The following is a 22960-nucleotide window of genomic DNA, read 5'->3' as shown; positions in this document are numbered from 1 at the left end:
GTGCCTGACCTAGGTGATACAGATCATATACATATAGATTACACATAAATATACAGATAGATGTGCAGATGAATATATACACATACACATACACACACATATACATATACATATACATATACATGGCAGGCTTGTTCATTGATTAATGTGATAAGAGGTAGTATATCAAGAGTATTAGATTTGGGATCAGATATCCTGGCTTCTTATCCTGCCTCTCTCACTTACTACCTATGTGACCTTGAGTAAATTGTTTCTCTGGATTTCAGTTTCTCTATCTCCAAAGTGACAGAATTAGTCTAGATGGCCTCTAAAGGTCTTCCAGCCCTAAGTCTATGATTTTATGATCTATGATGCTATAAGAGGAGATTTCTTTTCAAGATTAGGTTGTTCTAGATGGCCTCCATGGTGCCTCCCAACTCAGAGATTGTCCAAATTTAGTTGTAAAAAATACACAGAAAAAATCAGACTCCAAATGGAGTGGGGTTTGGGACTTTTTATAAAATACATGCAGTCCTATGGTAACCTTAAAGTTCAGTACAAATATGTGGTGGGGGGAGTGCCTCCAATTTGTGGTAAGATTCTGTGGGCAGAAATGAAGTTAGAAAGGCATTATAATAGGTGTAAGGGAATATGCTCAGTCGGTCAACTATCATTTATGAAGCACCCACTATGTGCCTGTAATAGTAATTAAGGTGGGACTTTTTGCTGTTGACCTTTAATGATTCTGGCCTTTGTTTGAATGGGGCAGATAAAGTGGGATGTTTTTGTACTTCTCAGCACTGAGACAATTGGGAGCCATTGATTTGTATCTGATGTGATATTGGGGGTGGGGAACTTTTCCTGGGTGAGCTTGGGGACCTCAGGGTGAAGAGGATATATAAGCTCAGAGGTTGGAATTCTCTCTCGGAGCTCTGCGCCACAGCAGGAGGGGCGCATGACTCTGGGTCAGCCGTTGTAATGAGCTTTCGGCTGAACACTCAGATGTCGATAACTACGAATTGTATTTGGTCTGTAATTCAGGGTGCTGGTTTTTTCCCCTGAACTAAGTAAATGATATTTGTATGCTGGACTAAAGTATGATTGTTAATGCCTTAACATTTCTCTCCTTAGTAAAGCAGATCCAAAGGACCTGGGCTTGCAGCGTTCTGTGAGCTGGTTGTTGTTGGCTTTACGCCCTTACAGCAGCTGCTAGCCGGATTGTTGAAACAGTGTCATGCACTCTGCTAAGTACAGAGTTTACAAAGAGAAGCAAAAGACAATACCTTCCCTCAAGTTGCTGACAGTCTAATGGGAGAAAGCAACAGTGTGCAATAACCATATACAAACCTAGTATAGACGGCAAAAATTGTAGATAACCAACAGAGGGAAGGATTTAGTAGTAAAGGGGATCAGGAAAGGTTTCCTATAAAAGATGAAATTGTGGCTGGGCCTTGAAGAAAGCCAGGAAAGCTAATGGGAGGAGATGAAGATATTCTGTGCTAGGAGGTATGATGGATATGAGAATTAAGAGGAGCATGAGGATATTTATGTGAATTAGTCAGAGTGAATCAGAAAAACAACACACATTTCTATGAGAATGTAAATGGACAGAATGTTTTTCAAATGAAACTGAACATCTTATAATCATAATGACTAAGTCTGGCCGCAAAGAAGAGATGAAAAAATGGATGTGAACTTTGTCTATACTATCAGACTCAGCTGATGTGTTGGTTAATTTTGCTGAATGTTTTTTTTCTTTCTTTTTTTATTCTGTATTAGCAGGAAGAAAAAGGAATGAGTATTTTTATAACGCCCACTATATTCCAGACGCTGTGCTCAGTGCTTTACAAATATTATCTCATTTGCTGCCTGGAAGATGTGAGCAACATGCTGTGTCACAGAGATGATGGCGAACTCCAGTAATAATCCTTAATTGAAGAATCAAGTGAAATATAATGGGTCACGAGAATGTAGGAGAGATGGTACAGCTTTCCCTAAGACAAGGACAATTTTGCACAATTGATCTTAAAATCTGAGCAACTAACTAAAGAGAAGAAACCCCAGAATGTAAGACAAGTCTTGGACAGTCTGTTAGAGAAAAGTCTTCTCATCTGTCCTAATTGTAGGCAAATAGCGCCTAAATAGCGCCCAGAGGAATATTACAAAAGGCATATGGTTACTTTGAGAGACCCTTCCATCCTTGCAAAAGGAGGTCTTCCTTATAACATGAGATTTTTATTAACAAATCTTGGAAGACAAACATAAATTTTAAAAAACTGACTAAGATTAGTCATGCTGGGGTCAAAAACTGGGATTTAATTTTTCTGAAAGGCATCCCTTCCCAGAGTCCTCTCTCAGACAAATGGTTTCTTTGAAGTCATATATTATGGCAGTGCTGGGGAATTCAGATGAATAGTGTCAGTGCCCACAGAGATAGCTTTCACAAACTTTATTGCTACTCATAAGGGGAGGCAGAAGAGGACAACTGTTAGCAAGGACAAATTCAATGTGTGACCTCCATTCCTGCAGTGGGCAGTGCACAGTGCAGTGAAATAGTATAGAATTCTTCAGGATTCAAACTTGGATATCATTTGACATAGAGCCAACATGATAAAAATGAGAGACTGCCCTGTTATCTATAGGACTAGTAAAGTGAAGGCATTTTCTAAATCATCTAATGAGTAGGAAATTAGGAAATTTAACCTCAACTGTGCCAATCCAGTAAGAGAATTAAAAGGGGAAAAGAATGGCTGGAACCATATAAGCCAAATCAGTTTTCACCGGCCAATAATGTTGCTGTTAAGTTGTGTCCAATGCTTTGTGACTCCATTTGGGGTTTTCTTGACAAAGATAATGGAGTGGTTTGCCATTTACTTCTCTGGATCATTTTACAGCTGAGGAAACTGAGGCAAACACGGCTAAGTGACTTGCCCAGAGTCACGCAGATAGTATGTGTCTGAGGCTGGATTTGAACTCACAGAGATGAGTTATCTTGACTCCAGGCCTGGCACTCTATCTATTGAGCCACCTAGCTGCCCCAGCTCACAAAGTCTGTGCTATATCACAGAATCTCAGTGCTGGAGAAGAGCTCAGAATTGCCATCTAGTCCAAACAAGACCTGTGTAGGATCACATATGCAATGTATTCAGCAAAATTATCCAGCCTTGGCTTAAAAATCTCTAGTCAGTGGAAAGTCACCACATATTCATCTCTGCATGTGTATACCCAATATGAAATAGTAAAACTTGGGAAAAAAACTAGAAAAAAAAAGCTTAGGTGTTACTTTAGCAGAGGCAGAATTAAAATTCACTAGGTTGGAAGGATGTTATGGAAGATGCATAGTTATTCAGGCTTGAGTTGATAAACTTATCAAATTATGAGTCAGCATAAATTTCAGTAGAAACACAGAAAGAAATGGTGACGGACTTAAAAGAGAAAAATGTCCATATGCAGATGGACTCCAAGAGAAATTGTGGATAATGCAGCAGAAAACCAAAAAAAGAATCCCACCATAATGAGCTATTATGGTGACAAGGATGCTCTCCAGGGATTACAACCCCAGAGGAAGATAATAACTCCAAAATATCTACAAGCTATGCCTCAGAGGAAAACACAGCTTAGGCACAAATTCAACTAGAATTCCTAGAAGAGATAAAGCAAAACTTTTAAAATATCTTTAAATGTTTTTATAAACAAGAATAAGAGTGCTTGTGGGAAAAGTTGGAAAAGAAATGTGAGCTATGGAAGAAAAAAAATGGAAAGGGAATTAACAGCTTGGTACAAGAGGTAAAAAATTTGCCCAAGAAACAAATTCCCTAAAAATTAGAATGGACCAATAAGGCATATTAGAGGCAGCAACCTAGAACTAAGAACTTTATCATCATTTGGGCAGTTAGAAGCAGTCTACATAGACAGAAGGCACAAGTATGAGTCAATTGAGTTGAGATGATCTCAAAAAAAATTTAGAGGTGAAAAAGAGGGATGGGGGAGAGGTAGAATGGGGGAAATTATCTCATAAAAAAGAGGTGCACAAGGAAGAGTTTTTACAATAGAGAAGAAAATAGGAAGGGAGGAATGGCAGGCAATGCTTGAACCTCTTTTTCATTGGAATTGGTTCAAAGAAGGAAGTCTATACACACACACACACACACACACACACACACGCACGCACACACGCACGCACGCACACACGCACACACGCACACTCAGTTGGGTATAGAAATCTTCTATACCCAACAGGGAAATAGGAAGGGAAGAGAATAAGAGAAAGTAGGGATCATAAAAGGGAGGGCAGGTTAAGGGAGGCAGTGGTGAGAAGCAAAACAGACTTTTGAGGACAAACAGGACAAAAAGAGAGAGGACAAACAGAAGAAAATAGGTTGCAGGGAAAAACACAGTAATCGTTAACTCTGAATGTGAATAGGATAAGCTCACCTATAAAATGGAAGTTGATAGCAAAATGGCTTAGAAAACAGAATCCAACAATGTGATGTTTACAAGGAATACTTGAAATAGAAAGACATACACAGTTTAAAAAAAAAAAGGAGATGGAGTAGAATCTATTATGCCTCAGCCAAAGTAAAAAAGGTAGGGCCAGCAATTATGATCTCAGACAAAGCAAAGGCAAAAATAGACCTAATTAAAAGAGATAATCAGAAAAAACTACATTTTGATAAAAGGTACCATAGATAATGAAGTAATATTTTTAAAAATCACATAAATTTTTCTGATAAAGGCGTCTTTTCCCAAATATGTATAGAACTGAGTTAAATTCATAAAAAATATAAGCTATTCCCCAACTGATAAATTGTCAAGAGACATGAACAGGCACTTTTCAGAAGAAGAAATCAAAGCTATCTATAGTAATATAAAAAATGCTCTAAATCCCTACTGATTAGAGAAAGGCAAATTAAAATAACTCTGAGGTACCACTTCACGCCCATGAGAAATGACAAATGCTGGAAAGGATAAGGAAAAACAGGTACACTAATGAATTATTGGTGGAGTTGTAGACTGGTCCAAACATTCTAGAAAATAACTTGGAACTATCGCCGAAAGGCTAAAAACTGTGCATGCCCTTTGATCCAAACGATACCATCACTAGATCTGTACCGCAAAGAGATCAAAGGGAAAGGACCTTCATGCGCAAAAATATTTATGGCAGCTCTTTTTTGTGGTGGCAAAGAATTGGAAATTGAGGGAATGCCCATCAACTGAGGAATGGCTGAACAAGTTGTGGCACATGATTGTGATAGAATGCTATTGTGCTGTGTGTGTTCTTGTCCTTTGTTCTCGAAGAGGACCATGACATCAGGGAAATGATGACGGGACTTGCAGTTGACTTTGATTTGAGTGAGAGAGGGCTGTGCAAGGTCACCAGCCTCACTTTCTGCTCCAGAGCCGTCTGGGTCCAGTGGCCTGATACTCACCAGGATGACTGGAGATGGCTCAGGATGTATTAGGAGACCCTGGCCCTTTCAGGCTAAGGCCTTTTCAGGTTCTCACTTTGAGTGAGGTAATGCCCATTCAATGAATAGGCCTCTTTAAGAAGTGAATTTGGGAAGAGGCAGCCAGGTGGTGCAGTGAGTAGAGCCCTGGCCCTGGAGTCAGGAGGATCTGAGTTTAAATCTGGCCTCAGACACTTGATATGTACTAGCTGTGTGACCTTGGGCGAGTCTCTTAACCCCAATTGCCCTGCCTTCCCCACTCCAAAAATAAAAAAAGAAGTGAATTTTGGGGAGGCAATCAGGGTTAAGTGACTTGCCCAGGGTCACACAGCTAGTAAGCATCAAGCATCTGAGGCTAGATTTGAACTCAGGTCCTCCTGACTCCAGGGCCAGAGATCTACCCACTGCTCACCTAGCTGCCCCTTACTGTGCTATGAGAAATGATAAAGGGGTGGTTTCGGAAAAACTTGAGAAGGACTAAAGTAAAGTGAGCAGAATTAGGAAACCATTGTACACAGTAACAGCAACATTGCCATGATGCTCCGCTGTGAAAGGCAGCTGCTCTAATCAATACGATGCTCTAAGGCAATCCCAAAGGACTCATGACGGGAAGTGCTCTCCACCTCCACAGAGACAACGGATGAACTCTGGGTGCAGACTGAGGCACAGTTTTCTCACTTTAGTTTTCTTGCTTTTTTTGCCAATATGGAAATATTTTTGCATGACTTCACGTGTATAATTGATATCATGTTGCTTGCATTCTCAGTGAGTGGGAGAAGAGAGAGGAAAGGAGCAAATCTGAAACTCAAAATGAAAAAAAAATAATGTTTAAAGTAAATAAACAAATATTTTTTTAAAAAGATCAAATGGAATACAAGACAACGACTTGCTTAACATAATCTCTCTTAGTCTACCTTCCTCTAATCCCCCCTCCCACCTTCTACTTTTTCCCTCTTCCCTGTTGAGACAATGAAGAGACAATAAAAATGATAAAATCAAGTTAAAATACTGGGGGAAATGGAAGAAAATTTAAAGGTAACTTGGAAAACAAATTGAGGAGAAAATTTAGAAATTGAGGAGAAAAAATTTAAGAATTAAGGAATTACTTGAAAGCCATGAGAATTCTCTCCTCCTCCACCACCACCACCCCCCCCGAAAAAAGCTTAGATTTATTTCAAGAAATCTTAAAAGAAAACTGCCCAGATCTCTTAGAACAAGAGTGGAAATAACAAGAATTTATTGGTCACTTCCTGAAAGGAACTCTAAAATGAAAATTCACAGGAGTATCATAGCCAAAATTCAGAATTCACAGATTAAAAAAAAGCCCAAGACAAAACAAAAGCAGCCAGAAAGAAAGAATTCAAGTAGCGAGGCGCCATGGTCGAGAAGGATCAAATGTGATTTAGCAGCGACTGCTACGAAGGAGTGGGCAATTTGGAAGATGATGTTCCAGAAAGCAAAGAATATGGTCCTGAAACTGAGCATAACGCTACAAGGGCAAAAAATGAACCTTATATGAAATAGAGGACTTCCAAGCATTCCTGATGAAAAGACCAGAGCTAAGTAGTGATTCTGAAGTTCAAACACAGGAGTGAAGAAAAACATTAATGGTTAACAAGAATGAATAATGATAATTGGCTAAATAAAGATAAGCTGCTTAAAGTCTCATATTCAGATATGATACATGTGTCCCCTCTGAGCCCTAGTATCATCAGGGATTCTAGAGGGTTGGATGTCACATTGTCATGCCTTGATGATCTTAAGAGAAGAATGGAAAGAAAGGGGAGGAGGAATACACTGAGGGGGGAAAAGAAGGGGGAAATTATCTCACATAATTAGGGTACAGAAATAGACATACAAACAAGGATGAGGAGTTAGGGGGAACAAGTGACAGTTTAATCTCACTCTCATCTGAACTGGTTAGAGGAAGGAAGAAAGAAGAGAGAGAAAGAGAGACAGATAGACAGACAGACACAGAGAGAGAGACAGACAGACAGACACAGAGAGAGAGACAGAGACAGAGAGAATTGAGTACAGAAATACTTTTCATTCAACAAGGAAGAGGGGAAAAGTAGAAGAGAGGGATTAATCCTAAGCAAAACAAATTCTAAAGACACAAAAACGTTTATAGTTTGTCGTTTTTTGAAGTGGCAAACAATTGGAATCTGAGGAGGTGTCCATAAATTGGGGAATGGGTAAACAAAATTGTGGTATGTAAATGTGATGCAATACCACTGTCACATGAAATGATAAGGAGCATAATTTCAGAGAAACCTAGGATGACTTGCATGAATTGGTACAAAATAAAGGGATTTGAACTAGGAAAACAATTTGTACAAGGACAAAGATTTGGTAAAGGCAGACTCTGAAAGAACTAAGAACTCTGATCAATGGTATCATGACCAACCACAATTCTAGAGAGCTAGTGATGATATGTGCTGTCTGCCTCCCAATGGAGAGGTGAAGGACTCAGAGTGCAGAGTGAGACAAAAAGAAAACATTTTGATGCGGTCAATATGGAAATTTGTTTTGATTGACTATACATGTTCGTAATTGGTTTTGGTTTTCTTTATTTCTCAAGGGGGAAAAGGGAAGGGGGGAAGGCAGATTTTTGCTGATTGAAAAATAAAACTTCTATTGTACATAGAATTCTTTTTTTAAGAAAAAATACTGTCACACATTTTGGGGAATACCTTAGACATGAGGCAGATTAACGTTTCCTTTGGAGATTTCCTCAGAGCTACTCTGAGATTAGGACAATGGGCCAGAAAGATATAGAGAATTCTGACCAACATCCCTTTGGGGTCGGGTCTCCTTAGGATGAAATCAGTTTCTAAAACTCTCATGTGATAGATGAAAGTTGAGCTGAACTTAGAAAGAAACTAGGAATTCCATGACATGGTGGTGTGGAGAAAGCACATTTCAGGTATGGGGTGGGACTTGGAAGAGAGGCAGGAAGGGACCAGTACTATAAAACACAGGCATAGGAGATGGAGTGTTATGTAAAATGAACTGCAAAAAGGCCAGATTTGCCTGTACCACAGAGTGCTTGAAGGGGATTCCTGTCTAATAATCCTAGAAAGGCAGACTGGAGCCAGATTAACAATGAGAGATGATGGAGACAGGTTTTTAGGGGGTTTTTAGAGTTTTGTTTTGTTTGTTGCCCTTCTTTATATCCTGCAGTGCCTGATATACAGTAAGAAGGTCTTTAATAAATTCTTGTTGACTGGACTCGACAACCCAAGTCATACATTTGTATCTTCAAGGTACAGAAAGAAGAGAAAGGCCTCCAGGACTGATGCTCTTAGATGAGTAATGGTACATCATAGTGGCAAACGTTTTTATTGGCCTTACTATATGTCAGGCACTATGTTAAGCACTGTATAATCATCCTCTCAGTTGATCCTTGTAACAACCCTAGGAGGTAGATGCTATTAGCGTCTCTATTTTACAGTTGAGGAAACTGAGACAGAGAAAGGATAAGTGACTTGGCCAAGGTCACACAGCTAGTAAGTATCTTCGGCTACATTTGAACTTGGTTCTTTCTGACTCCAGGCCCAGAGCTCTATCCACCGAGCCACCTCGCTCCAACAACATGGGCTAGAATGGCACATGATGCAAAAGGGAAGAAAGGTGTTGAACAATGATAGGACTGCCCACACTGAGGAAATCATGGCTTTTTTGCAATATCAAAGCAGAAAAAGTATCCTTTGGTCACCTTTTGTGACGAATTCATCCCTCGTAGCTCCTCTACATCCAACTGCCTCCGTTATCATCAGTCAAGAAAGCTGTGTTTCTTTAATGATCTTGGACCCTGGAATCAGGAGGACCTGGGTTCAAGTTCTGATTCTGACACATACTTATTCAGTCATTTCAGTTGTGTCCTACTCTTTGTGACGCCATTTGGGGTGTTCTTGGCAAAGATACTGGAGTGGTTTGCCATTGCCTTCTCCAGCTCATTTTACAGATGAGGGAACTGAGTGACTTTCCCAGGGCCACACAGCTAGTGAGTCTGAAACCGGATTTAAACTCAGGTCTTTCTGACACCAGGTCTAGAGCTCTATCTACTACACCACCTGGCTGCCCTATGACACATAGCATCTGTCCCTTAAACTGTCAGCATTCCAGATAACTAAGACCATTTAAGTTACACATGAGTTGCTGCTCTACATCAGTGGGGGAAGTTTCCACACTTGGAATTACCTACATACACTATGAATAATCCCACTTCCAATTTCCCTAACCTCTTTTCACTCCTTTGCTGTTAGGAACACTTGCGCCCATTTTCATAAGTCAAAAATACCACCCACTTTCAGCCAAGTTCTTTTACAACCACACAAGAAACATTAACAACAGGATGAAGCATTCTCAGTTGTTCCACAAACATAATTGTCACACAGTACAGAGTTCTGATTATTATCAATTTTCCTAAAAGACAGGAAATAAGCAAATGATGCTAGGTTACCTCATTGCAAAATGTGTTTCTTTATTTTTAACTCTAGATTTTCTTTTTACAAGTGAAAACGTTCTTATTGTGACAATCTGTCCAATGGCGAAACATGTGCTCTGTGTTCAGGAGACTCGTCTCTTCTATTGTTGCTAGGAGACCTCACTGTAAACCCCAAAGCTCTAGCTTCTTTTAATAGCCACAGAGGTATTATCTGAGTTCCAAGAATTTATATTAAGCTTTTACAAACTGTATTCTGAACATAACCCACACAAACACTGAAATATAATCCTCGAGCAGCTGTATTATTGCCCAAGTCATAATTTCAGATACCATCTGTTCTTTGAATAAAGCAATGAAATCTTCATCAATGGGGAAAAATATTGAATAAACTAATTTGAGTGGCCCCACGGTATGTTGGAAAGGTTACTGAGAGAGAACTGTGTTCAACTCCTACCTCGGAAACCTTCTAATTGTATGACCGTGGGAAAGTCACAACTGCTCTGAGCCTCAGTGTCATCACCCACAAAAAGAGGATGATGACACCTACCCCATAGGTTTGTGGTAAGGATCAAATTAGATAATGTATGCAAAGAACTTTGCAAACCTTAAAGCGCCATAAAAAGGTCAGCAACAGTGGTGATGGTGATTATGATGAGGGCAACAACTAAGCAAGTACAGGGTGGTGAAGCTGATAGGGGCAGGTGTAGTGAGAATTAATCAGAATTTGTGATTCCAGAACAATTCAAGCCACGTTCAAAAGTCGTAACCAATGACAAATCCACAGCACTTTCATGTTGGGGCCTCAGAAGACATCTAGTCCTACCTATGCCTGATACCCCTTCCTTCACAACCATAGCAATAAATGATCATTCAGTTTCCACTTAAGAAAGAGCTAATCCCTAGTTGTGGGATATTGACAGGAAACACTTCCTTCCCTCCCAAAAGGATATGATAAAAAAAAAGCATGTGATTCAATAGTTCAGTACTTCAAAGACCTATAATTTAGTTAGCATAGGCATTTCTTCCACCAATACAGGTTATCACCCCTTCATGACTTAGACCATCATGATTTTCTGGGGCTGAAGAATGCACAGTCCTGTGGCAAACTTTGTGAATAGCCTCCTTGAATATAATCAAGCTGATCCTCAGATAACTGACATATGAGCCAACAATGGGCCCAAATTTATAACCTCTCTACTTGGCAGAATCCACTGGAGCTTTTAAGCCACTGACTCTGAGAACCCAGGGTCACCTCCACCCCATGATGAGGCATGAGAGTCCTACTATAGCAAACATTCACAGTAAGCTGAGAAGACCAAGAAATGAAGCCTCATAGACAAGGAATGTCAAGTATTAGGATGGACGTGGTGAAGTTGGAATAGGGCATCTGTTCTATCAAGGTGAATGGACTGGTGGGAAAACTCCAAGATGGTTCCTGATGGCATAGGTATCCCAGAGGAGGAGAAGGTCATCATGTTTGAAGATTAGCAGACAAGGATGTCATTGCCAATCATGGCAGCTGGATGTTACAGTGGATAGAACACTGGGCTTAGAATCAGGAAGACTCATCTTCATGAGTTCAAATAGAGCCTCAGACATTTACTGGCTGTGTGAGCCTGGGCAAGTCACTTCATCCTGTTTGCCTCAGTTCTTCATCTGTAAAGTGAGCTGGAGAAGGAAATGGTCAATCTCTTTAGTATCTCTGCCAAGAAAAATCTCACAGAGAGTTGGACACAACTGAAATGACTGAATAGCAATAACCAAAGAACGGCTGAGATTAAGAAGAAGAGATGGAAAAAGTAGGTTTCCCTTGAAGACTACTACCCGACACCTGCCTACACAAAGCGTTCTCATATACTTTCTTTCATCTTACCCTGGAGAGTGAATAATGCAAGACCAATTCCCCTCCACTTTAAAGACAAGGAAACAGAAGTGCAGAAAGAGTAATTCGGCCTAGGAGCTCATCAACATTTTCCTTCTTGGGCCTTGATTTACCCCATTATACAGCAAGAGGCAGAACTCAAACCTAGGCCTTTGTCTCCGACGTTCAAAGAGCTTTTCTCTATATTGCATTGTCTCTTTGCTTTGCCAAGCTATATAAGACCAAAGAAATTCCATTCCAAAGTATTAAGAACAAGAATGCTACCCACTGTAACCGGGGAAAAATAAAAGCTAAAAAGAATGCTAGCCATCTCCTGACAGAGAACACTGAATCCTGAATCCTGAACTCAATATGTAGAGTAATGCATGACTTTCTGGATATGGACAGAATAGGAATTTGTTTGATGACTATGCGTACTTGTTACTGGGAATGTTTTCTCCATCTTTTTCTTGTAAGTGGAGAGAAGTGAGGTAATAGGGAAAGAAAAATGCTTGTTAGTTGGGGGAAAATTTTTAAAAACAAATTGATAAGAACCAGTTCAACCTCAACTTTTCAAATCAGACTTGATTGTCCAGATTCAATGTTTTCTTTCCCTTTGTCTTATTTCTCAATTATACTTTACCCTTTCCCCACCTCTAACCCTCAGAACTGATGTCTTTAGCTTTAAAAATCAGAAGCAATATGCTGAAGATGACAAAGAAGAAATAAAAGGTGAGAGAATCTTACAAGAATAAATACATTTATTGGCTATGAAGGTGATCAAAAGTCAAATAAGAAGGGTGTTTTGAGGCTAAAGGGAAGAGGGAAAAATCCAATTAGATCAGGGGCAGGGAGGGAAGGAGGAATCACAGCTTCTATAATTTCTAGAAAGATTCTAGTCAACTCCGAATATACTTTGAATTCAGACTTCAATCGAAGAGAATTCATCAGTTAGAAGTCTCACTCCATAACAAATTGTTTTCTTAATACCAGCTTTGGGATAGGTTTGTGTTAATTCAGTAAATCTGTGAGATTCTCTATGCTCATCTGTGTGGACATATATAATAACAGCCTTACTCCGGCTGAGCATCAGCTTCTTCCTACACTAGTTCCTTCTTCAGGCAACTCTTTTGAGAACATTGTCTAGCTATACATAGACGATGAAGTGTTCCTATTCTTGATACAAATGCACTTCTCCATTCTAGATAGAGAGCAGATGTTCCCAGCTTGTAAATTGTTCACTTCTGGTTTCCATAGCTGAAGTGTTTCAGAACACAGAGAACAAAACACACATTCTTTCTTATACCACGTTGGAGCGGCACAAAAGAGAGTCACAGCTGAAAAGAAGACTCTGATTAGTTAAGAAATGCAAGTAATAACCAGAATGATCATTGACTACTTTCTAAATCAGGAAATGTAGAATTAGCACTGGCATGACATTCCCATGTGGTCTCAAGCCATATTGAATGATCTTTTTTTTTAACCCCCAAGAAGGAGAACCAATGCTGAGAACTAAAAGATTTCTATATTTGAAGAGATGGTTCACCAAACCATATAAGGTTTTCCAATAAGAATTTCTGTCTGTTTCTTTAAAAATCAACCAAAGGCTTTTTTAAGCAACATATTCTAAACTAAAGGAGTTAGTTTTAGTTCTAAGGGAGGAAAGTATATGCCTGATTGGAGACTCTTAACAATGGTGCTGGAGTCTATTATGTGGAAGAAGTAATTGCTTCGTGTTAAGGAGATTTGTCTCATTCACTACTACTAGGTGACCTCATTGTAATTCACAAAGCTCTGTCTTCTTTTAATAGCCAGATGTGACATTCGGCTACACTGTGTATGCTACCCGGGAAGTTTGTCATAGCATAATAGCATCTCAGAATTAAGAGGGATCTAAGGGGCCATCTATTCCAACCCATATCTGAATAATAACTACCTCAACAGGGTGTGTGATCTTTAAAAAATATATATCTGTTGATCCCTATTTTTTCTTTTTCTTTTATAGTGCATATAAAAATATATTTCTGAGAAGGGATTCATAGTCTTCACCAGGCTGCCAAAGGAGTCCATGAAACACGGAGAGAGGGAGACAGAGAGAGAGAGAGAGAGAGAGAGAGAGAGAGAGAGAGAGAGGAGAGGAGAGAGGGAGAGGGAGAGAGAGAGAGAGAGAGAGAGAAAGAGAGAGAGAGAGGGAGGGAGAGACAGGAGAGAAGAGGGAGAGAGAGGGAGAGGGAGAGAGAGAGGAGAGAGGGAGAAAGAGAGAGAGGAGAGGAGAGAGGGAGAGGGAGAGAGAGAGAGAGAGAGAGAGAGAGAGAGAGAGAGAGAGAGAGAGAGGGAGGGAGGGAGAGACAGGAGAGAAGAGGGAGAGAGAGGGAGAGGGAGAGAGAGAGGAGAGAGGAAGAAAGATAGAGAGGAGAGAGGGAGGGAGAGAGAGAGAGAGAGAGGGAGGGAGAGACAGGAGAGAAGGGAGAGAGAGAGAGAGGGAGAGAGAGAGGGAGAGAGGAGAGAGAGAGACAGGAGAGAGGGAGAGGAGAGAGGGAGAAAAGGAGAGAGGGAGAGAGAGAGAGAGAGAACTCTTGCTCTAAAAACCATTCCACAAGTGGCTAGTCAAACTTCACTAGAAGACTTCAAGAACCTCCCTCTGCTGTCTATTAGCTATGAGACCCCGAGCAAGCTACAACTTCTCTGAAGAGTCCTCATATGTAAAAACAGAATAATAGTACCTGTATCACAGGGTTGTTATAACGACCAAGAGATAGTGAATAGGAAGCACTTTATAAACCTTAAAGAGCTACGTAAATGTCAACAATGCAATGTCGATGATCATGGCAGCAACAGCTATGAATGACCATGGTCGTGATGATCTAAGGGATAGGTGTAATCCACTACCTCCCACGGTATCACCCTCTACTTTCAGAGAGCTCTAATTGTGGGTAAGTTTTTTTCCCCGTGTTTTGTCTAAATGTGCATCTTTACAATTTTTGCCCATTGTTCCAAAATCCACCATCATGGGCCAAGCAAAACAAGTTTCATTCCCTTTCCACGTGGCAGACCTTCAAATGATTATTCCCATGTTCCCATGGTGTAATCTTTTCTCCAGATTGCTGTTGTTGTTCAGTCATTTCACTTGTGTCTGACTTTTCCTGATCCAATTTGGCGTTTTCCTGGCAAAGATACTAGAGTGGTTTGCCATTTGCTTCTCCAGTTCATTTGACAGATGAGGAAACTGAGGCAAACAGGGCTAAATGACCTGCCAAGAGTCACACATCTAGCAAGTGTCTAAGGCCAGATTTGAACTCAGGAAGGTGAGTCTTCCCGCCTCCAGGTCCAGCACTCTATCCCAGGAGTGGGGAACCTGCAGCTTTGAGGCTGCATGTGGCCCTCTAGGTCCTTAAGTGTGGCCCTTTGACTGAATCCAAACTTGTGAAGTTGGGCCACATGTGCCCTTGAGGCCACAGGTCCCCCACTCCTGCATCCACTGTGCCATCTAGCTGCTCCTTCAGATTAACCATCCCTGATTTCTTGAAACCCTTCCTCTCATGGTATGAAGTCAAGGCCCTCTACCATCCCAGTCACCCTCTTCTAGACATTTGCCAACTTTTCAGGCACAGGGAGAACACTTTGCATATAGTAGGTACTTAATAAATGCTTCTTAAATTTATTGGATTGAATTGTATTACAATTAGATACAGAACAAATATTGTACAGAATCCTTTGACATCTAACTGTGATCATTTAAATCCTATAGGCATTTGTGAATGTGATTTTATTCAAGAGTTAGTTTTACATTGTTTTTACATACTTTGTTTTGCTTGAGAAATCTGACATATAAAATCAAAGCAAGTATTCTGCCCAGTTTGCTGGCAAAACGACTGCAAAAGATATGAGAAGTTCAACAATTTGCCCCAAAGGCACTACAGGCTAGCAATTAAGTTTGGATTCCAGGGGCTTTCATCTGGTCCCTCAGTGATCAGATTTCTGAATATGTATTAACTTCTTCCCTTTGTTTTTGAGTTAACTGGGGAAAAGTCCAAGGGCCAGTGAAGCTTATCTCAATGCTTTACATAAATTGACTAATACCACCAAAGCAGACCCTGAATTCCTTGCAGGTGAGAACAGGGGGAACCGTCCTTACCAGGAGGGGAGGCAGTGTCCCTGTTTTATTAATTATTATCTTAAAAGAAAAAGATGAGTCATCTTGATTTTTTTCTTGATTGAGAACCCCATCTAAAACTTACTATCCACATCTCAAGAAAGCTATACCAATGTAGGAGCAAAGTGGCTTCCAATGTCTGTAGATAGCACTTGGAGAAATGCCTATGAGGTCAGAAACTGATGCCTGGCAGCAATCTTTCTTAGTGTGTCTCTGACTTAAAACAGGAGCAACCACAGAATGTGGGACATGCAGCATCAGCCTTCATTACTGAAGATAAGGGCATTCAGAGGGGAGGGAATCAGGAGCTAGTAAATGTCTTAAGTTCACAAAGAGATTTATTAAGTCAGGAAAGCATAGGAAGGAATGGACTTAGATAGCAGAAGAAGAAAAGAAAAACATGGTATGAGTCTAGACAGAAAATAAGGGCACTGTGACTCTGCCTCGCTCTTGCCTGGTGCTAGAAAAGGCCACTTGGATGACTTTTGCACAAAGATTTTTTAAAAAGGCAATTTATACTCCTATTATAGAATAAAGTGAACCCAACCCCAGACCCTTTCTCTGTTTCTTTCCCAAGACAGACTTCCTCTAACTGTTCCATACAAGGAGGATCCACGAGAATTAAAGATAGAGGGACGTAACTGAGAAATATTCCTAAAAATCTAACATTAATATACAGTATACTAGATCCTAGATCCCCTTTCTGATCTCCTCATGGTCCTTGTTTCATCAATTATCCCTTATTGCTTCAAGCTGTCCACTATTAAGCTTTCCCTCTCTGCCCATAGATGTGCCCAGGTCCCTCCAATCCTATAAAAGGATTTCTTGACAATTTGTTTCATGCCATAGGAGTAAGGTAAATTTTAAGGCCAGGTCCCAGCTGCTGGAGGCATAGGAGATGATATAAATAGGGGCCAGGACTTCAGATAAACCCAGTGTTTTAAATATAACTGACAAAGTACTGGACTATAAATGTAAGATTGGCTGCAACTACTATAAAAGAGCAAACCTTGGAAGACAGCATTCCAAAAAATAAAAGGCAAAGGGCTGCAACCAAGAATAACTTATACTCCAAGACTGGGCATAATCCAATGGGAGAGAAAATGCATATTTAATAGAATAGAAGACCTTCAGGTATTCATGATTAAACAACAACAACAGAAAAAAGCAGAGCTTAGCAGAAACTTGGAAACGCAAACATTGGAGTCAAGAGAAACCTGGAAAAGTAAAGATACATAAGCGATTGGAATGGGACTACAGGATGATGATTCTTTTCCAAATCCTACTGTGTCTAAGGATCACAGTGGAAATTAAGTAAAATACAAACATAGGACTGAGTAAGGAAGGATTGGCTCTTACTTTGTTTCTATTTTCTCTGCCAAGGAGAATAACCTTTGAATGAGAAAAGACAGAACAAATACAGCAAATAGGAAAGTAGCCAAGATAGGTAAAAAGTTAGTATTGGAGTACTTAGCTTCCCTTAATGTCTTAGATTTACCAAATCCAGATGAACATTCATCATTCTAGAATACCAAAAGAACTGGCAGACATGATTGCTGAGCCATCATCAATGAGCTGTCACAGATCAGGGAGAACAGGAGAGAAACTGCAGGATCAGAGGTGAGAGAGAGAGAGAGAGAGAGAGAGAGAGAGAGAGAGAGAGAGAGACAGAGACAGAGAGACAGAGAGAGGGAGAGAGAGAATTAAGTGTGCAATAACAGGCCAACGAGCTTGGCTTTGATTCTCATCCAAATGCTAAGGTTTATTATTAAAGGGGATAATAAAAAGAAGCAACGATCACAAAGAGCCAGCACCATTTCAGTAGGAACATGTCATGCCAGATTAACCTTATTTTCATTTCTAAAAGCCAAACAAGTAGATCAAGAGAATGATGTAGACATAGTTTAACCTAGATTTTAGCAAAGCATTTGGTAGTCTCTCATGCTTTTCTTTTGTTAAAAAAAACATAGATGTGACCTAAAAGATAGCACAGTTAGATTATGAAATGGTTGAAGCATTGGACCCAAAGAGTAACCAGAGATGGTTTAATGTCTCAGTCTTCACCTTGACCTTTCTGCTCCATTTCTTACCTGCTGCCTGTTGGACACCTTGAATTGTATGCCCTATAGAAACTCAATATATGCAAACCTGTACTCTATCTTTTATCCTCAAATCGTTTCCTCTTCCAAATTTCCCTACTACTTCTGGAGGCACCATCATCCTCCCAGTCACAACCCAGGCGGCATCCTTAGCTCCTCATTCTCTCTTGTTCCCACAGACAAATCCCCTCAGTTTTACCTTCTCTATACCTCTTGCATACTCCCCCTTCTCTCCTCTGACACTGCTGCCACTCTAAGTGCAGTCCCTTTTCATTTCACACCTGGATTATGGCAATAGCCCTCTGCTGACTCGAGGCTTTCTGCATTCCAGATCCATCTTCTCCTTAGCTGCCAAAGTGATCTTCCCGAAGCACAAGCCTGGTGATGTCACCGCTACTCAATAAACTCCCATGGTTCTCTATTCCCTCCAGATTGAATATAAACTTCCATTTGACTTTTAAAGCCCTTCACAACCTGATACCTACCTACATTTACCGTCTTCTTGTACTTTAGTCCTCACTTCCTACTCTATGATCCAGTGACACTGGGCTCCTTGATAGTCCTCAGACATGGAATTCCATCTCCTCACTGGCTGTCTCCCATGCCTGGAATGTTCTCCTTCCTTGTCTCTGCCTCCTGATGCCTTGGCTTTCTTCAGGTCTTAGCTAAAATCCCACCTTCTATAAGAAGCTTTTGCTTGGTCCCCTTCGATGCTAGTACCTTCCTCCTGAGATTATCTCCAGTTCATCCCATATATATTTTGTGTGTACATGGCTGTTTGCATTTTATCTCCCTCATTAGATTTTGAGCTCCTTAAAGGCAATAACTGTTCTTAGTCTTTCTTCCATCCCCATTGCTTAACACAGTGTGTAGCATTAAAGCAGGGGTGGGGAACCTGCAGCCTCAAGGCCACACGTGATCCTCTAGGTCCTCAAGTGCGGCCCTTTCACTGACTCCAAACTTCACAGAACTTCGCAGAACAAATCCCCAGAATTTATCAACCATCCCTTTCTCCTGCATGTTCTATCTTCTATGTAGTTTCATGATACTAGTCTCTCTTGGTTCTCCTCATCTGACCTCTCCTCAATTTCTTTATTGGTCTGTCATCCACTTCACATCTCCTAACTTTGACTTCAATTATTTCTATGCAGATTCTTCCCAAATCTATATATCTAGCCCTGGTTTCCCTGGAATATAAAGGCACAAAGAAAAGAGATGGCCCTCATCCCTCTCCTGAGCTCTGGTACTTCATCACAACTTAGCATTTTGAGTCGGATGTCCCATAAGCATCTTAAATTCAACATCTCCAAAACAGAACCCCCAATCTTTCACCCTAAATTTTCCCTTCTTCTAAATCTTCCTATTTCCACAGACACGTCATCATCTGTCTAGTCTCCCAGTTTTAAAACCTGAGTGTCCTCTTTGACTCCTCACTCTTTCTCAATCCAAGCACCCAATCGATCACCAGATCTTGTCATTTCTATCTCCGCACTCTCTTTCCTAAGTCTCCTCTCTACTCACAGTGTTGCCACCTTAGTTCAGACTTAATAACCTCTTTCCTAGACAAGGAAGAAGGCAAATGCCTTCTAATTGGACTTCCTGTCTCAAGTCTCTCCCCACATAGCTGCCACAGTGATTTCTCTAAAACTGACCGTGTCATGCCCCAGGCAATAACATACAAAGGCCTTTTCTTATTTCAAGGATCAAATATAAACTCCTGTTTGGCATCTAAAGCTTTGCATAAGATGATCCCTTCTCCTTCCATTCTTCTTTCACCTTGTTCTCCTCCACACACTCTACCATCCAACCATGCTGACCTGCTTCTTGTTCCTCACACACCACCCTCCATCTCCTTCCTCGATGCCTTTCTATTGGTACATTCCCATACCTAGAAAGAACTCCCTCCTCACCTCTTCCTCCTGGAATACCTGGTTTCCTTCAATATTAATTCAATACCTTACCTACCCCACTCCTAGCTGCTAGTGAAATCCCTCCCAAAATTACTTTGTATTCATTTAGTATATATTATGTTGATACTTACTTATTTCCATCCTGTTTTCTGCTAGAATGTAATCTACTTAAGGGCATAAGACATAAAAAGGAGAACATGAATGGAACAACAATGAAGGACTAAACAAGGATAAGCTGCTTATATCCTAATATTGGAAGATGATACAGGGGGCCCTATTGAACTTTTCATCATGAGGGATGATAAAGAGTATAATTAGAAAGAAGGACAGGGAGTGGTTCTGTTGTATCTTAATAATCTTAGAAGAAAGATGGAAAGGGAGAGAAAGAAACATACTCTGGGTGGGGGGAGAGAAAGGAAGATTAGGGAAATTAGCTCACATAATCTAGATGTGCAAATAGGGTTAAGCAGCCAACACTTGAATCTGACTGTCACGTGATCTGGTCAAAGAAGAGAAATACACACACACACACAACTGGGTTCAGAAATAAACTTAACTTAAGGAAATAGGAGAGAAAAAAGAAAGGAGAAAAGGAAATTAGAGAAAAGGTAGATTAAGAGAGGCATTAGTCCCAAGCAAAACAAATTCTAACTAAGGAGGTACAAAAATATTTATAGTTCTTTATGAGGTGGCAAAGATTTGGAATATAAGGAGGTATCCATCAACTGGAGAATGGCTGAACAAGTGATGGTATAAAAATGTGATAGAATGCCATTCTTCAGTAAGAAATGAAGAAGATGGTTTCAAAGAAACCCTTGGAGACTTTTATGAACTGATGCAGAGCATAGAATGAGGAGAACAATCCGTACAGTAACAATATTATATAGACAACTTTGAAAGGACTAAGAACTCTAATCAACATAACCACCAACCGTAATTCCAGAGGACTATTAATGAAACATGTAACCCACTTCTAATGGAGAGATGACAGACCTCAACTATAGAATGAGACACATATACATATGCACATATAAAGAGACATATATACATACATATTTATGTATGTGGTGTATACACATATATAATATTTTTCCTTTTAGACATAGAAAATGCAGAAATTTGTTTTGCTTGACTACATGTGCACGTTTGTAACAGGAGTTTTGTTTTTCTTTCATTATCAATTGGGATGGAGAAAGGGCAGATTGTGGCCCATTGAAAATCAATTTAATTTTTAAAATACCACCTAATAGCTAGCAATCTAAACAATCCATTTTTTGAAGTCTTTTTTTTTTAGTGAATAGTTGGTAAGGTTATATCTCAAACCAAACTACACAGGAGCAGTAGAGCAGCATGGGGCCCTAATTAACTTCATCCAAGTAACCCCAAAGACCTAGGTTGTCTGGTCCAACCTTTTCATCACTTTAATTAGGTGAAAAACCACAGTCATGTTCAACATTTATTCCAGTTGTAGGCTAGCTGTTTAAATGGATGACCGTGATTTTGTCACCGCAGACATGATACAAAAGAATGCCAAAGGGAGAATCAAAGAGCCTGGGTGTGAATGCCAGCTCTACTGCAGTCAACTGCCTGGGTCAAGTCACTCACTTAGCCCCTCCTGGCCTCAGGTTCTTCATCTCAAAGATGAGAATGGGGAGGGTTGTAGTAGATGTTCCCTAAAGTCACTTGCCGCTCTAAATCTATTATCCTTTGTGTGACACTGGCTACCCTGGCCCTCAAAACCCGAAGACCTGGTAAGTTAGATTTTTGCCCCTCCCTCAGGATACTCTGGTATTCTTAAAGTGATTTGGGGGTGTCAAGGCTCTCTGAAAATGGCTGCAGCCCCCACCAATGTTGTTCCCTCAATTGTAGGGGAACCCCAGTCCTGTTAATCACTAACAAACAGATTCTTATGTGATGAGAACAATTTGTTCCAATGGCCTTGAAGGCAGCTGAAACAGGTGTTGTAGGGTGATAAGAGCTTAGTCATACATCAAAAAGCCAAGGTCATCCACTGCACCCCGGGTCATTGCCAGTTGTCCTGACTTTTATCCTACCACTGGACTTCAATGATACAGGAAGAGAGAACAAGGCTGATGATGTTGCCCAGCTCTACCTCACTTACATCCAATTCACATGCAAGTCGAGATATAACCAATGATGTAATTGGTCCTCTTCAAAAAGAAAGGGTGAACAAGAGTGGATTAAGGTTTACACGCAGCTATTTACTTCAAAACATATAACAAATATGCAAACCTACTCTCCCAGCACCTTAATCTCCAAGGAGGGGAAGGGGATTAGGTTAATAGTTTAGTTCAGTTCCCATACAGTGCAGTCCCAGTTTCAAGTCCAAAACTCACCTCTGAATTGAGTCCTAGGCACCCTGGCTTCTCCATCCCACCTATAATCCTGGCTCTAAGGTTCATGGCTTGAACTCCTGGGTCCTGTTGGGATCACTTAGAAACTGAGGACAAAAGACACAAAACAGAAACAAAACCAACCCAAGCCCATTTCTTGGGAAGTAGAAGAAGGAAAGTCCTTCAGCTCTCAAGGGTTCAGTTCATGGTGCCCATGCTAGGGGTGAACTATGATCTTCACCCTCTGAACACAGCGGATAAGTGACCAAACAGAGCAGCATAGAGAGTATCCGGGTCAGTCTTACCAGTTTTAAAGACAAAGGCAACCAATCAAAGAAGGTTTCCCTTATGTATATGGTAGAGGATGCAGAGGCCTCCATGTTAGGTTTACTGGGTATGCTTAGACCAGCCCAGGTTACACTTGTATGCTATGATTTCATGGCACACTGCATATTTATGATTTATCTGCAAGTTGGGTCAAAATATGCATAGATAATAAATAACCGAACTATGAATAATATTACATTATATAACAAAAGATCTATGAATAATAGGCACTTGCAGTGATGGGGGACAATTCAGTTAAACTTTAATTAAAATCTTCAGCATCCTGGCATGACAATTTTAATTGTAATTGAATCTGGAGCACCTTCAAAATGTGTCAAAAAAAACACACTATTCATATTAATTCCAAGATTTTATCTTTG

The sequence above is a fragment of the Trichosurus vulpecula genome, chromosome 2, assembly GCF_011100635.1.
Source record: "Trichosurus vulpecula isolate mTriVul1 chromosome 2, mTriVul1.pri, whole genome shotgun sequence".
NCBI lineage: Eukaryota > Metazoa > Chordata > Mammalia > Diprotodontia > Phalangeridae > Trichosurus > Trichosurus vulpecula.
Note: the sequence above shows the minus strand (reverse complement) of the source record.